General features: G+C 44.5%; 1 protein-coding gene across 1 annotated transcript in view; it reads right to left on the bottom strand.

Moving 5' to 3' along the window:
• Positions 1–12587, bottom strand: part of LOC121877262 (ras-responsive element-binding protein 1-like) — an 81817-nt gene extending 69230 nt beyond the window's left edge. Inside the window, exons 1-2 of the mRNA XM_042382921.1 lie at positions 12479–12587; positions 7646–7684 (exon numbers count right to left, since the gene is read on the bottom strand). The gene's annotated coding sequence lies outside the window, so the exon portion shown is untranslated. The remainder of the gene's footprint in view (positions 1–7645; positions 7685–12478) is intronic.
• Between the last annotated feature and the right edge of the window lie 3124 nt (positions 12588–15711).

The following is a 15711-nucleotide window of genomic DNA, read 5'->3' as shown; positions in this document are numbered from 1 at the left end:
GAGACGAAGAGAAACAGAGAGACAGTGAAAAGAAAAGTGAAAAAGAGTAAAGGGATAAGATCAATGTTTACGTCGCTTATAGATACATTACCATCATGATGAGAGAGAGAGAGAGAGAGAGAGAGAGAGAGAGAGAGAGAGATCCCTCACTAACGTCCATCAGAGATCTTTATGTTTACGTCGCTTACAAACATATTATTATCTTGTATTCTTGGCGGGAAAAAAAAAACACCCAAGGAGTAAAAAAAAGCGCGCGAAACCGTATTGACATTGCGGGGTTATGGGCGCTCGTCGTGAGGGGTTACCGCCATAACTCGTCCACCAAAAGGAATTATTTATACCAATAACTTTCTGACTAATTTGGGTCGATCACGGCATCTTTGGTTATTTATGTCTGGGTGTATGGCGGTATTGTTGTGTTCTCTATAAGGACTTGGGAGTGAATCATTTAATTTGTGTCTCTATTAAACAAAAGTGAATCGCGATAATATAAAAATAACCCGATAGAGGGCGGTAATGACTCACATAAACTTATAAAAACAAAAGAATAAAATAAAATAAAAATCCTAAGAAACAAAAAATAAATAAAAAATAAAAAAATAATATAGTCTTAACAAATTTACAAACACATTTAATAACAATACATAACATAAACAAACAATCTATAACTAAATCGAATATAATTTCCTCACAAAGTACTTTAGAGAATCGCGTAGTAATACCTCTTATATATAAAACATTACATTTTTTTCTAGCAATAACTGGTGTAGTGAGAGAGGCAGCTAGGGTGGTGTGTACAATGGTCGTTTTGCTGACTAAGGGAGAGAGAGAGAGAGAGAGAGAGAGAGAGAGAGAGAGAGAGAGAGAGAGAGAGAGAGAGAGAAGGAGGAGGGGAGGGAGGGAGACAGGTGTGAATCAGCTGCTATCAATATCGATGATGGGCTAAGCAGTAGTCTGCAGTGTGAGGGAGGACAGGGTATATATATATATATATATAAATTGCTTTTCTGGGCAATACTTGCATTATCTCTCTCTCTCTCTCTCTCACGAAAACAAAATTGAGAGCTGGAGTGACAATAACGTTAACGATTTCCGATTATAATGAGAAGGAGTGGGGGTGGGGAGGGGGAGGGAGGGGGAGCTGCTTCTGATAACTCAACAGTCAGTAAGCTCTAAGACCATTTAACTGGGGGAGATAAACAGATAGAAATACTCTGTAATATCCTGCAAAGCTCTGTAATACTCTGTAAGGCTCTGTAATATCCTACAAGGCTCTGTAATATCTTACAAGGCTCTGTAATATCCTACAAGGCTCTGTAATATCCTACAAGGCTCTGTAATACCCTGCAAGGCTCTGTAATACCCTGCAAGGCTCTGTAATACCCTGCAAGGCTCTATAGTATCCTGTAACACTGTAATATCCTGTAATGCTCTGTAATACCCTGTAACACTGTAATATCCTGTAATGCTCTGTAATACCCTGTAACACTGTAATATCCTGTAATGCTCTGTAATACCCTGTAACACTGTAATATCCTGTAATGCCCCCTGGTGCTAAACAAGATACAGACGACAGCGTGAATCATAGGTGATGAGTCACACAGGTAAGGTAACAACAGGTAAGCCCCTCTAGACACTGTACACAAGATGGTTCAACCCCACCTGTCACCAACCCTTCCCCTGACTCTCTGACCTCCCTTATACCCTGACCTCCCTTATACCCTGACGTCCCTTATACTCTTACACCAACCCTACCCTGATATCTTGCCTTCTCTTATGACCTGACACCCTGACCTCGCTTATATCCTGACCTCCTACCCTTCCTTATAACCCTGACCTCCCTTATTCCCTGACACTATCTCTATCCTGACACCCTAACCCCCCTTATACCCTGACACCACCCCTAACCTGACACCCTAACACCTACCAGATACTAACTACTCCTACGAAGTTAATCTATCGTTATCACCAAGGAGTAAATCCATGCGTGTGTGTGTGTGTGTGCAAGAACCTAACCAAACACAAGACCCTGACCACAAGTAATAAGACTTCGAGTATTATATAATCCTCCAAGTCTTATTACTCATCATCATCATCATCATCATCATCATCATCATCATCATAATCACCATCATCATCATCATCATCATCATCATCATCATCATCATCATCATCATCATCATCATAATCACCATCATCATCATCATCATCATCATCATCATCATCATCATCATGTTTAGTCTCATAGTTTACTGTCATAAGGTATGATTCATTGTCATCCTCAACCCACGACCAGCGGTGAGGCTTCGGTGAGGTGAGGCTTCGGTGAGGTGAGGCTTCGGTGCGGTGAGGTTTCACTGCTTCACTGTGTCGAGGCTTCCCGCTGGTGTTTCACTGATGTTATAACTTGCACTGAACTGAGTCACCCATATCAGGACGGCTGTAGAGGGGTGGGGAGTGGGGAGGGGAAGGGGAGTGGGGAAGGGGAGTGGGGAGGGGTGGAGGAGTGGAGAGGTATGTGGGGAGGGAGGAGTGGGGGAGTGATGGGGGAGTGGAGAGGGGTGGAGGAGTGGGGAGGGGTGAAGGAGTGGGGAGGAGTGGTGGGAGTGGGGAGGAGTGGTGGGAGTGGGGAGGGGTGAGGGAGTGGGGAGGGGTGAGGGAGTGGAGAGGGGTGGGGGAGTGGGGAGTGGTCCTAATGTATATTTCTATAGATATAATGTTTATGGTTAGTTCCCCAGCCTAACCTAACCTAACCTAACCTAACCTAATCTAACCTAACTTAACCTGACCTATCTTGGTTGAATTAACTTAATTAATATTTCCCATCAACCAACATCCACCCACTCTCAACCATCATGTATCATCCACGCTCCACCCTTCAACCACTGTCCTCTCTCGTCATCCACTTGCCTCCTCCACCCAGCCTCCTCCACCCTGACCGTACCAAGAGGGCGACTGACTGAGGGAGGGAGGGAGGGAGGGAGGGAGGGAGAGATTCAGGGCGGAGGTGCCATAAAGGGAGGGAGAGACAGGGAGAGACAGACACATGTGACGGCCGTTAACCAAGCGACCGTCCCACACCACCACCACCCACTTCTAGTCGTCCGCCCAACGTCTCTTCATTTATCCGTCTCTTCACAATATCCATAAATATCCAACATTCAATACATAACAAAATTTAATATTCCTTTACCGTCACATTGTACTTTAAAAAAAAATACTATTTACTACCTAATAAAACGTAAATGAGAAAATATTATCACACTATTAAAAAATATATATAATAATAAAAAAAAAAAACGCGGGAAAGTTTGTTGTCGTTGCCGGAGATTGAGGTCCCCGCGTGGCAGTTGTCGCTCCGCCCTGATATTGATGGGCGATTACCCGTAGAGCTGCCAGACGCGCGAGGGAAAGTGAAGGCCGGGCTACAGCTGATATATGGATAAGTGTTTTTTTTTTGTCACTTGGCTTGACCTTATTTGTCGGGGGAAGAGCGGAGGTCATTTGGGTGGTGGTTAAGGGTGATACAAAGATTTCATGATATAAATAATAATATTGTCTCTTAGAGTGCAATTTACAGGTCATCCCCCCCTCCCCTCCTCCGCCCCCCAAGGTGGATGTGGATGGATGGATTTGTGGGTCTGCCAACTCGGTTCATAAATTGGGCTCATCTAATCGATATAAAAAAAATGTGGTATCCAACTGTACAAATGTGTGAAAGTTGCGACGACAAGGGAGGAGAGAGAGAGAGAGAGAGTGTGTGTGTGTGTGTGTGTGTGTGTGTGTGTGTGTGTGTGTGTGTGTGTGTGTGTGTGTGTGTGTGTTTGTAAGGAAAACTTAGGGGAGAGAGAGAGAAAGTTTTAACAACAAAGAGAGATAGAGAGAAAGAGGAAACGGAGATAATAGTTGTTAGTTAGGATAAACAGACATAGAGAGAAATAAATAACCTCCATCTCCCGACACAGGATGGGGGCCAGACTCACGACAACACACAGAGGCAGTCTGGCAGCTGTGTAATTGCTCAGATATCCTTTCTACTCACCCACACGTGCTGTTGCTGTCATGTGTTGCTGTATTGCTGTCATGTGTTGCTGTCATGTGTTGTGTCATGTGTTGCTGTCATGTATTGCTGTCATGTTGCTGTCATGTTGCTGTCATGTGTTGCTGTCATGTGTTGCTGTTCTGTGTTGCTGTCATGTATTGCTGTCATGTTGTGTTGCTGTCATGTGCTGTCATGTGTTGCTGTCATGTTGCTGTCATGTATTGATGTCATGTGATGTTGTCATGTGATGCTGTCATATGTTACTTGTCATGTCATGCTGTTATATACTGTCATGTGATGCTGTAATTTGTTGCTTATCATGTCATGCTGCTATATACTGTCATGTTGTGCTGTCATGTGATGCTTGTCATGTCATGCTGTTATATACTGTCATGTGATGCTGTCATTTGTTGCTTATCATGTCATGCTGCTATATACTGTCATGTTGTGCTGTCATGTGATGCTTGTCATATCATGCTGTTATATACTGTCATGTGTTGTTCTCTTGTCATGCGGTGGTGTCATGCGGTAGTGTCATAATAAAGCCATTACCCACTGTCTCTCTCATGCTCTCTCTCTCTCTCCCTCACGTTCTTACTCTCTCCCTCATGCTCTCTCTCTCCCTCCTCTCTTCTCTTACTCTCCTTCCTTCTCTCACTCCCTCGTTTTCCCCTCCCTCCTCTTATACTCTCCCTCATTCACTCTCCCTTCCTTCTCCCTCTCACTGTCACCTCTCCCTCCACCCCCCCCTTTGTCTTTTGTCTCTCACTTCTTCCACCCTTTATCCTTCCATTCTTCTATCCCTCCTTCTCCTTACCACCCCCCACACACACACAGGGTCTGTAGAAGCGAGCGAGATCTAATCCTTTTCGTTATATTCACCCGATAACTGATTTATCGGATGACTAACACGATACATGATAACGATAACACATACAGTGAACCCTCCATATAACGTACTAAATTATCCAAGAAAATCCGTTATATCGAGGGCCCATTAGACGTGAATATCCCCTCCTCTCCCGTCCATTTAACGGATTATATGGAGATAGGAATCCGCTTTATGGAGGGTTCGCTATACGGAGATAATGAAGGTAACGGGGCGCAGTTTTAGGTCAGTTTGGTGATTCTTAGATAAGTTGGATGGATGGATGATGGGTGGTTGTGGGGATGGATGGACGAAAGGATAGATGGATGGATGGATGTGGGAGTGGTTATGGGGTTGGATGGACGGATGGTTGGATGAATAGATGATTGTTTGGTTGGATGAACGAGTAGCGAGAGAGAGAGAGAGAGAGAGCTAAATAAGCAAACAAACAAGTAAAAACAAGAAAAGATACATGGATAGATAAACAAATGAATCCAACAAACACACCCCTCACAAACCAACACACAAACAAACACAAAACCTGCCGGTACTCTGGTATATAGATCCGGGTTATGTTCTGCTCAAAAGCCGATTCTAAACACGAAATCGGAAAGCTTTTGAAGTGGGTCCCTTTTATATATACAGTATGTGTGCACCTCTAGGAAGACAAACGAGCTGTTCACGCACCGCTGTGTTGGCAGGCGCATGCAGGGCTGGTGTGGAGGGGGTGGGGGGGTGGGGGTTGGCGAATACCTATGGCGGTGGTTGTTGTTGTTGGTGGTGGTGGTGGCGAATATCTATAGTGGTGAATATCTATAATGGCGACGAATATCTAAAGTGGCGAATATGTATAATGATGGCGAATAAAAAACAGTGGTGAATATTTAGACGATGGCGAATAGCTATAATTTCGTTAGGCAGCTCTTAAACCACCAGGGCGATACGAGAGAAAAATGGAGGTGAGTGAAGGAGGAAGAGGAAAGAAGGGAGAGAGGAGAGATAAGAGATAAAGATAAGAGATAAGAGGCGTGGGTGGTGCACGTGTGTTGAGGAGAGGTGAGCCAGCAGGCCAAATATTAACACCTGGTCCTCTAATGTGTTATCTACCTGGTGAGAGAGAGAGAGAGAGAGAGAGAGTAAACAGAAAAAAATGACACTTTAAATCCGGAGATGATTAGGGAGGGAGGGGGAGGGAAGGGGAGGAAGGGAGGAAGTGGGGTCGTGGGTCATCCTTAACAAAGAGGTAGGGGGTAGGGGATAGGACAGGGCAAGGTAGGATGGGAGGGTAAGGTAAGGGTGGGAGAGAGGGAGTAGAAGGAGGTGGGGGCACACATCCTAAGCCAGATAAGGATTCATTCAGAGAAGTGCTGACAGGAGGTGCCACTTCCGTCCTGCCCCCTCAACAAGGTTTTAATCTTGAAGCTGTGTGTGTGTGTGTGTGTGTGTGTGTGTGTGTGTGTGTGTGTGTGTGTGTGTGTGTGTGTGTGTGTGTGTGTGTGTGTGCATCCTTCCTTGTCATCTTTGTTAGAGGTAGTGGATGGTGTGTGTGTGTGTGTGTGTGTGTGTGTGTGTGTGTACAGCAGGAACAGCTTAGTAAAATCAATGCTAGGCTGTCAGCAACTAGAACAGCAGAAACAACAAGTACAGCAGGAATATATAAGATAAGAGACAGTATACTGACAGACAGCCACTGCACACTTTAACCTCCACTCAGTGAACACATCAGGTGAGGTGAACATCTTACACACACACACACACACACACACACACACACACACACACACACACACACACACATGCACTTAATATTTTTATCTCTGAACCAAACCGGATTAAAGGTGTTTCAAGATTTAAAACCTCTCTCTTCTTCTCTCTTCTCTCTCTCTTCTCTCTCTCTCCTTGTAAGCTCATAACTTCGTAAGATCAATTTGCTGTGTCCTGACCTCAAAGAAACCCCTATACTCCTCTACTCCTCACCCCCACACCCCCTCACTACACACCCCCACTCTCTCACATCTCCAAACAAAACAACAAACAAACAAAACAAAGACACATTATTCTCAGGTCATATAAAACAACAGGTAACACGAACTAATAAATAACAACAACAACAACAACAACAGCGCCATCTGTGTATGGTGGCCTGAACCATCAACATATGAGAGAGAGAGAGAGAGAGAGAGAGAGAGAGAGAGAGAGAGAGAGAGAGATTTTCTCTAGTAAGATTTTTCAAGATAACGAATATAATATCTCTTAACTATCTAATTTGAATATCTTGGATTTAGTTGTTGTCGTGGTGGTGGTGGTGGTGGTGGTGGTGGTGTGGTCGTGGTGGTGGTGGTGGTTGTGGTGGTGGTGGTGGTGGTGGTGGTGGTGGCGGTGGTGGTGGTAGGTGGTGGTGGTGGTGGTGATAGTAGGTGGTGGTGAGTAAGACTGTTGTTGAGTAGTAGTGTAGTAGTAGTAGTAGTAGTAGTAGTAAGCATTAAATACCGCTTACATAACAGGAGTTTTATATACATACCCGGTACTAAATACTCAATATCTAACCGGTTACTGAATATCAACCTTATATACCGGTACCATAGAGACAAATACCACATACTGGGTTAAACTAATACCGGTACAACACACTCAACACACTCTCGTCATGAACCGGTAATATAAACACCAGTCAACATATTCTATACCGGGATCACCCAGTTATGGTAATTAATTTTCAGGTGACCGATGCTTACCTTTCGCCTGGGACGCCGGCCGAACTTGCGTCCGCTCACCTGTGGGAGAGAGAGAGAGAGAGGTGTTAATTGGGTAGGTAAAAAAGAAAATACCTGTAGAGAGAGAGAGAGAGAGAGAGAGAGAGAGAGAGAGAGAGAGAGAGAGAGAGAGACCTGATAAGTGATTGGGTTTCACGGTCTTCCAGCTGCTGTGGTTGATGGTGGGTGGTAGAAGGGGTGGTTGATGGTGGTGGTTGATGATGGTGGTGGCGATGGTGGTAGTAACAGGGGTCAGTTATTTTTGTTAATTGTTATTATTGAAACTGTTATTGAAGCTGTTATTGAAGCTGTTATTGAAGCTGTTACGAAGCTGTTACTGAAGCTGTTATTGAAGCTGTCGTCGATTTAAGCAGGAGAGTAGTCAAGATATGAGTTTTCCTGAGCACATTATTATATAAACCAGCAGTAAACTCTCTCTCTCTCTCTCTCTCTCTCTCTCTCTCTCTCTCTCTCTCTCTCTCTCTCTCTCTCTGTCTCTCTCTCTTTTCTCTCTTTCCTTATACACAATAGAGAAAAACTGTTGATAGATAGATAGAAAGATGGATAGATAGAAAGATGGATAGATATGATAGATAGATAGATAGATAGATAGATAGATAGAAGAGGATAGAGATTATAACACACTAGAGGGAGACAAAGAGAGAGACAGACACCATGACAGTTGTGTGAGTCTCTTTATTTAACCTGTCAGGTAACACTATTGATTACCTGAGACACACACACACACACACACACACACACACACACACACACACACACACACACACACACACACACACACACACACACTGGGTCTAGAAAATAATTAAGTTTACCGTAAAATAAAAAGGAATTCTAATAAGAGAGAGAGAGAGAGAGAGAGAGAGAGAGAGAGAGAGAGAGAGAGAGAGAGAGAGAGAGAGAGAGAGAGAGAGAGAGAGAGAGAGAGAGGAGAGTTAATTAGCACACGTACGATAGATAATTTTGACCAGAGTAATAAATCATTTATTTTAAAGTCAAACCTGTCCTTCTGTCAGTCTGTCTGTCACTCTGTCTGTCTGTCTGTCTGTCTGTCACTCTGTCTGCTTCACTCTGTCTGCCCTCCTATCTCCCCGTGTGGCCTTATCTCTTATCAGCCAATCAGCCATCACCTGACTCAAACAGCATCGCTAACGCCATCTCAATCCCACCTGTCTTAATTAACCTGTGGGATACATCACTACCTGGTGGTGGGGAGCAAGACAGAGCTATAATGACCAGGGAGGGGTGGAGGGGGGGGAGGAGGGGATGAGGGGTGCAGGGTAGGAGAGGGGGGGAGAGATGGGTTGGTAACACTGAGGGTATAAGAGAGGAAGAGGTGTTGTAACGCTGGAGATGCTTATAATGGAATGCCAGGGAGAGGGAGGAGGGGAGAGGGGGAGGGAGGGGAGGGGAGGGGAGAGAGAGGAGGGAAGGAGGTTAAGAGGGAAAGGGGGAAGGAGTGAGAGAGAGAGGATAAGATGAGAAGTGAGTGGGACGGTGAAGATGAGAGGTAGAAAGACCTGGGAGAGGAGGAGAGAGAGGGAGAGAGAAAAGGAAATCACTTTCTCTCCCTCTTATCTTCTCTCCCTATCACTTCCATTTCTTTTGTTCTGCTCTCTCTCCCCCTCACCCTCCTCTACCCTCCCTCCTCTCTCACCCTCCTCCTCCTCCCTCCCTCCCTCCTCCTCCCTCCTCTCCCTCCTCCCTCCCTCCCTCTCTCCTCACTCTCCCACACACCTCATAGGTGTTTCTGCCGTCAGATAATACAGGTATTTCATCAGACCCGGAACTACGTCGTTAACATGAGTCGTAATTAAGAGTAAAACAAAATCTCTATATAATGTGACATATACATACACATACACACGCTCCTGACATACATACATACATATACACTGGCACACACACTCAACTATAAATACATAAACATACACACTAAAATACACAGAAAAATATACGTAAATCAAACTCCAGACGCGCATTCATACAGCCATACACACATGCATACAAACACACGCACAATAACACGGACAGTACAGGTACAGTCCGTGAAATATATACCAATGACTTTAGCAAAACAACAACAAAGGTACAAAATGACTTAGTTATTTTTAAGAACATAAGAATGGATGAAACTGCAGCGGGCCTATTGTACCATACTGGGCAGCCCTGTTACACCCAACCCCTATCGCTCATATATCCATCCAACCTGTGTTTGAAGCTACCCAGCGTGTTCGAGTTAATGATGATGTTTGGTAACTTGTTTCATTCATCCATTACTCTATTTCCGAACCAATGATTACTTATTTCGCGCCTATATCTAAATTTGTCTAATTCAAAGCCATTACTACGAGTTCGCTCCTGGTTGGATAGTTTGAGTACCTTTGTAATGTTCCCTTTGTTTAGCCCTGACTTCCATTTATACACCTTTATCAGGTCTCCCTCACTCTACGTCTCTCGAGGGAGTGCAAATTAAGATGCTTTAACCTGTCTCTGTACTCAAGGTTCCTAATACCCGGGATTAGTCTTGTCAGTCTCCTCTGAATTCTTTCTAAGGATTCTATATCCATTCTGTAATACGGTGACCAGAACTGAACTGCGTAATCCAAGTGAGGTCTCACAAGCGCAGGATATAGTTTTAGGATAACTTCACTAGTCCTGTAACTAACACTCCTTTGTATGAACCCAAGTACTTTATTAGCCTTGATTCGACCAAATACACATTGTTGATTTGATTTAAGATTCCTATTTATCATTACGCCTAAATATTTCTCACAGTCGTATTTATCTATAATAACATAATAACGTTGTTCATTATGATATCTGGTTTCTCTGTTTACATCTCTTAGACTAAGTACTTTACATTTGTCCATTATTAAATTTCATCTGCCATTTTTCAGACAAAGGCTGATATAACTTGAGAGCTTGATGAGAGTGTAAAGTGTTGCTAGAAGAGTTAAGTTAGGTTAGGTTAGGTTAGGTTAGGTTAGGTTAGGTTAGGTTAGGTTAGGTTAGGTTAGGTCATGCAGAATGGGTAGTTCACTATAACCCTTGACTTATAACATTACTTGTTACTGAAGCGTTTAATTACGATCATTACTACACTCATCAAGAGCCATTAATGTGAACTGTATATAATGTTATTCTTACGAGACAACACTGAGAATAATGGCCCGTAATACCAAGGTGTTGACATATAAAATTAAATACCACACTTAACAAATATTAGTCAGTACAATGGGGTCAAAAGCTCGATCCCTCCCCTGCAAAATGAAGCACCAACGAACCTAGACATGAAACAGTCCGGTGAATCAGTTCGGAGACTCAACCCCTTGACTCAGTTTCACCAAAGAGCAAACTTTTGTCCTCAACTATATATTAGAGTCTTAAAATAATATCAAAGGGTCAGCCACCATTACCCGAGGCATATTTACACATAAGATATATTGACCCAGGATGAAAAAAAAAAATAATACCCAAGAATTAAATTTAGGAATTATATTAAAGAACTTCAGACCCAGGACAAGCAGGTGAGTCTAAGTATCTTACACTTATTTCTGGCTCATTTACTTATAATTTCTTAATATTTAACTCATAAACCAACACTAACGTCCTTTCTAGGTCACTTAATAGCTAATAATGACATAACTTAATCACTCCACATCTCCTCACGCTATTGGATGCTGCATCATACATCATCCCTGAGACTTGGGCCAATGGGAGTGCAGCATCACTTCATCTCGCGGGAGGCCAGCCAATGGGAAGGTCGGATCTGATGAGAGGGCGGCGTCGGGTGAGCATCTGACCAATCAGTCGTGACGTAATCCGATAGTCCCGCGTATTTATGACCGGCATTTTGGTTTTTACCGGAGCTTTTAACGGAGACTGAGAGAGAGAGAGAGAGAGAGGGAGGGGGGAGGAGGAGAGGAGAGAGAGAGAGAGAGAGAGAGAGAGAGCAACCCACTTGGTAAAATCGAGTCAGAATTTCAACCTGGGCAAATTCATGATGTTAGTGAGTGCGTGGTGAGTAGGAGTGCGTTGGTGAGTATGTTGGCGAGTAGTGAGTGCGTTGGTGAGTATGTTGGCGAGTAGTGAGTGCGTTGGTGAGTATGTTGGCGAGTATGTGTTGGTGAGTGTCGACCAATTCCAGGCATACACACACACACACTTAAGTGGTAGTCGCTGGTACACAAGGAGGCGAATCGCTCAATACAAACACACAAACACACGTACATAGACCAATAAATATACTAATTCATAAAAAAATTTACTCTCATCTCTATTAATCTTCCAGAACTGAGACAAAGAAACAAAACCCTAATTATTTCCATTTCCATCTCTCGGGGAAATGATGAGGTGAAAACAACCAAAATATTTCCCTAATAAAATGCAAATAAAATCCAGTTTGTTATTTTTCATTGGAAATAAGTTAACAAAAGCATACACGTAAATTCTCAGCCACAAATTCTTAGCTAGAAATTCTTAACCACAAATTCTAGGTTTTTGCTGCCCTATTTTTGACGTGTTCCAGCGTGTGTGTTGGAAGATCGCTGGAACTGTTCACGGTTCCAGCGATTTCCAGCAGAATTTTATCCTCTCATGTTTTTGCTCACACAGTCAAGACCAAAAAAAAAATATATATAAATAAGTAAAATTCGTTCTTTTTCTTTATACACACACCCATATACAATACATATACTTACACAGACACAGAGATACATATTATAAAACACACACACACACACACACACACACACACACACACACACACACACACACACACAACATACTTACTCAAACATGAAGAAAATCGCCATAAAAATCCGTGTTGTCGTCCGTCGAGAAAAACAAACAAACAAAAACAAACACAAGTCTCCCAAACAAAAAATTTCTCAGAGTCTCTGTTTAAATTTATTCAACTTATTCCACGAAACGAATATATATTATTTTCCAAGTGTTTTAACGCATATATCATCTTAATTAATTATAAAAAAAAAACACCATTAAAATCTCTTCACTTTCTTTAACAAACACAAACACACAACACACACAAGTCTATGGGAGAAAATAAAACAGAATAAATCCCCTTGTTTGGGTCTTGGTTCCAGCGCGCGACCGCAGACAGCAGAGCGCTAGTGAGTCTATGAACATGGCAAGCGTTCCTCCAGCGAGCGAGCGAGAGAGCGGGTTGGTTTCCAGGTGAGGGGAGGTGGAGGTGGAGAAGAGGGGAACTGTGCCCTCAGGTAGCTGGAAGCGAACTGCTGCTGTGTCTGATGGCGCCTGACTAACCTCCGCCCTCCTCCCCTCACACACACACACACACACACACACACACACACACACACACGCTGCGGATGGGGAAAGAGAGAGAATGAGAGGAGGAAGAGAGAGAGGTGTTAGGGGGATAGGGTGGGGTTAGGTGGATAGGGTGGGGGATAGGGAAAGGGGAAATTGGGGTAGAGGGAGAGAGGGTATGAGGGGGCTGTAGTGGTGGTGGTGCCAGTTAAGGGGTGTGTGTGTGTGTGTGTGTGTGTGTGTGTGTGTGTGTGTGTGTGTGTGAGAGAGAGAGAGTGAGAGAGAGAGAGAGAGAGAGAGAGAGAGAGAGAGAGAGAGAGAGAGAGAGAGAGAGAGAGAGGGGGTGTGTGACAACTTCCAATAATGCTATAACGGCTATGGCAACTTTAGACATATTATAACAGGTAAGACAACTTTCAACATTGCAAGGACAACTCACACCACCACTCTTACGATATTGCTAGCAACAGAAACTTGCAACACTGCTAGGAAGAATATAGCCTACTTCAGGAAACTCTCAAGTATATTATTATCAAATATATTATGAGATTATACCCTTATATTGCGAGTTACTGAATAATATATACTGATGAGATATACCGCATCATGTGTTCAAATGTACCACGATCAATATAACATTTTATATATTGCTAAATTATACCGACGAATTACAGTAAAGACGGATAATGCTTGATGAGTGGCCTCCCATGTACGTTTAATGCTCGCTGACGGGTTCTGTGGCGAGGATAATGCTTGCTGAGTGACTGTGTGAATGGATAATGCTTGTTGAGTGACGTTGCGTGAATGGATAATGCTTGTTGAGTGGGTCTATGGTCGAGTAATGTCTTGATGAGTGACTCCATGAATGAATAATGCTTAATGAGTGGTTCTATGGGTAGATAGTACTGCTAAATGACTCTATGTGAATGAATAATGCTTCTTGAGTGGTTCTACAGATGGATAATGCTTGCTGAGTGACTGTGTGAATGGATAATGCCACTGAATTGTTTGAATGACTAATGCTTGTAGGAGGGGTCTATGTAAATGTATAATGCTTGTTGAGTGGTTCTATGGAAAGACAAAATGCTTACTGAGTGGCTCTGTGTTTAGTAAATATTATAAAAGACGTGACAGCTTGGAGGAGAGAGAGAGAGAGAGAGAGAGAGAGAGAGAGAGAGAGAGAGAGAGAGAGAGCTACAACATCCCCGCCTGGCAGCGCCGACACTCCTAACACACCAAGTGAATAGAGTGAAAAAGTCAATACTGGGGTGGTGATTATCGTACGGGCAGGGAGGGTGGCGAACAGGTGAGGAAAAATGGGGAGGAGAGAGAGGGAGGAGGAGGGAGGGAGGGAGAGGGGAGGAGGGAGAGGGAGGGAGAGGGGGGGAGGGAGAGAGAGGAGGGAGGGGAGGGAGGGAGAGGGAGAGAGAGGGAGGGAGAGGGAGAGGGAGGGAGAGGGAGGAGGGAGGAGAGGGAGAGGGAGAGGGAGGAGAGGAAGGGAGAAGGAGAGAGAGAGATACAGTGTGTGTGTGTGTGTGTGTGTGTGTGTGTGTGTGTGTGTGTGTGTGTGTGTGTGTGTGTTGACTGGTCTGCCACACGTATAACTCAACACTTACCTGTAATTTCCTTCAGCGACACATCTGAGTTTTTACCCCATAAGCCTCGATAAACCGGACACCCACAGACCGGCTAAAATCTCTTTCACTCAACCGGACATTTTGGCCTGGTGGGCATTTAAATTCGAGATGGCGTGGACGGAAGAGAGAGAGAGAGAGAGAGAGAGAGAGAGAGAGAGAGAGAGAAAGGAAGGGGTAAGTAGTGTCACCGTTACTAGCAACCAAAAACATCTGCCACTAACCTCCTCCCTTCCTCCCCTCCTCCTTCCAACTCTACCAAGGGCGTGAATGGGTGGGCAGTGTCGACTTTATTCTCTCTCCTCTAACTCACCACATCCTCCCACCCCCCATCCCTTCCTTCCCCACTTCCACCCCCTACTCTCCTCCCTCCAACGCCCCCCCACGCCCCTCATTCTCTCTCCTATATGGGCGTGGTCATCTCCTGGTAGTGTCCGGAGACCACCTCATCATCTGTGGTCTGGGATGAGAGAGAGAGAGAGAGAGAGAGAGAGAGAGAGAGAGGTGGTGGCCATCTCCACCTCATAACCAGTTTGTTGTTCCATCACCAAAATTAACCCCACCAATTTGACCAAGATAACACGCCTCTCCCCGTGTGAGTGGGAGGAGAGGGAGGAGAGGGAGGAGAGGGGAAGAGGAAATGGAAAGGGGTGTTTAGAAGTGGTGGGGAGAGAGAGAGGAGAGAGAGGAAGGAGAGTGAAAAAGGGGGAGAGGGAGGTTGAGGGAGAAAGATCAAGAAGATGGGAGAGGGAATGGGAGGAAAGGGGAGGAAAGGAGGAAAGAAGGAAGGAGAGGAGGGAAGAGAGAGAGGGACGGAGAGAGGGATGGGGGAGGAAAAGGAGGGAGATGGTGAGAAAGAAAGGGAGAATGAGGTGGAGAGGGAGAGAAGGAAAGGGAGAGTGTGTTTTGATGGAAAGAGGGAGAGGAAGTTACCCATCACCTTCCTACCCACGCCCATCACCCTAACCACCACCATCACCACAACCATCCCGCCCACATTTCCGCGCCCATCACCCCTAACAACCACGCCGATTCTGACCACAAAGTTCACCCTCACACCCTGCCTATCACCCCACACCACGCCTATCACCCCCCACA

Source organism: Homarus americanus, unplaced genomic scaffold (assembly GCF_018991925.1).
Source record: "Homarus americanus isolate GMGI-L3 unplaced genomic scaffold, GMGI_Hamer_2.0 scaffold367, whole genome shotgun sequence".
NCBI classification, from domain to species: Eukaryota; Metazoa; Arthropoda; class Malacostraca; order Decapoda; family Nephropidae; genus Homarus; species Homarus americanus.
Note: the sequence above shows the minus strand (reverse complement) of the source record. Positions and strands in the feature narration are given on the sequence as shown.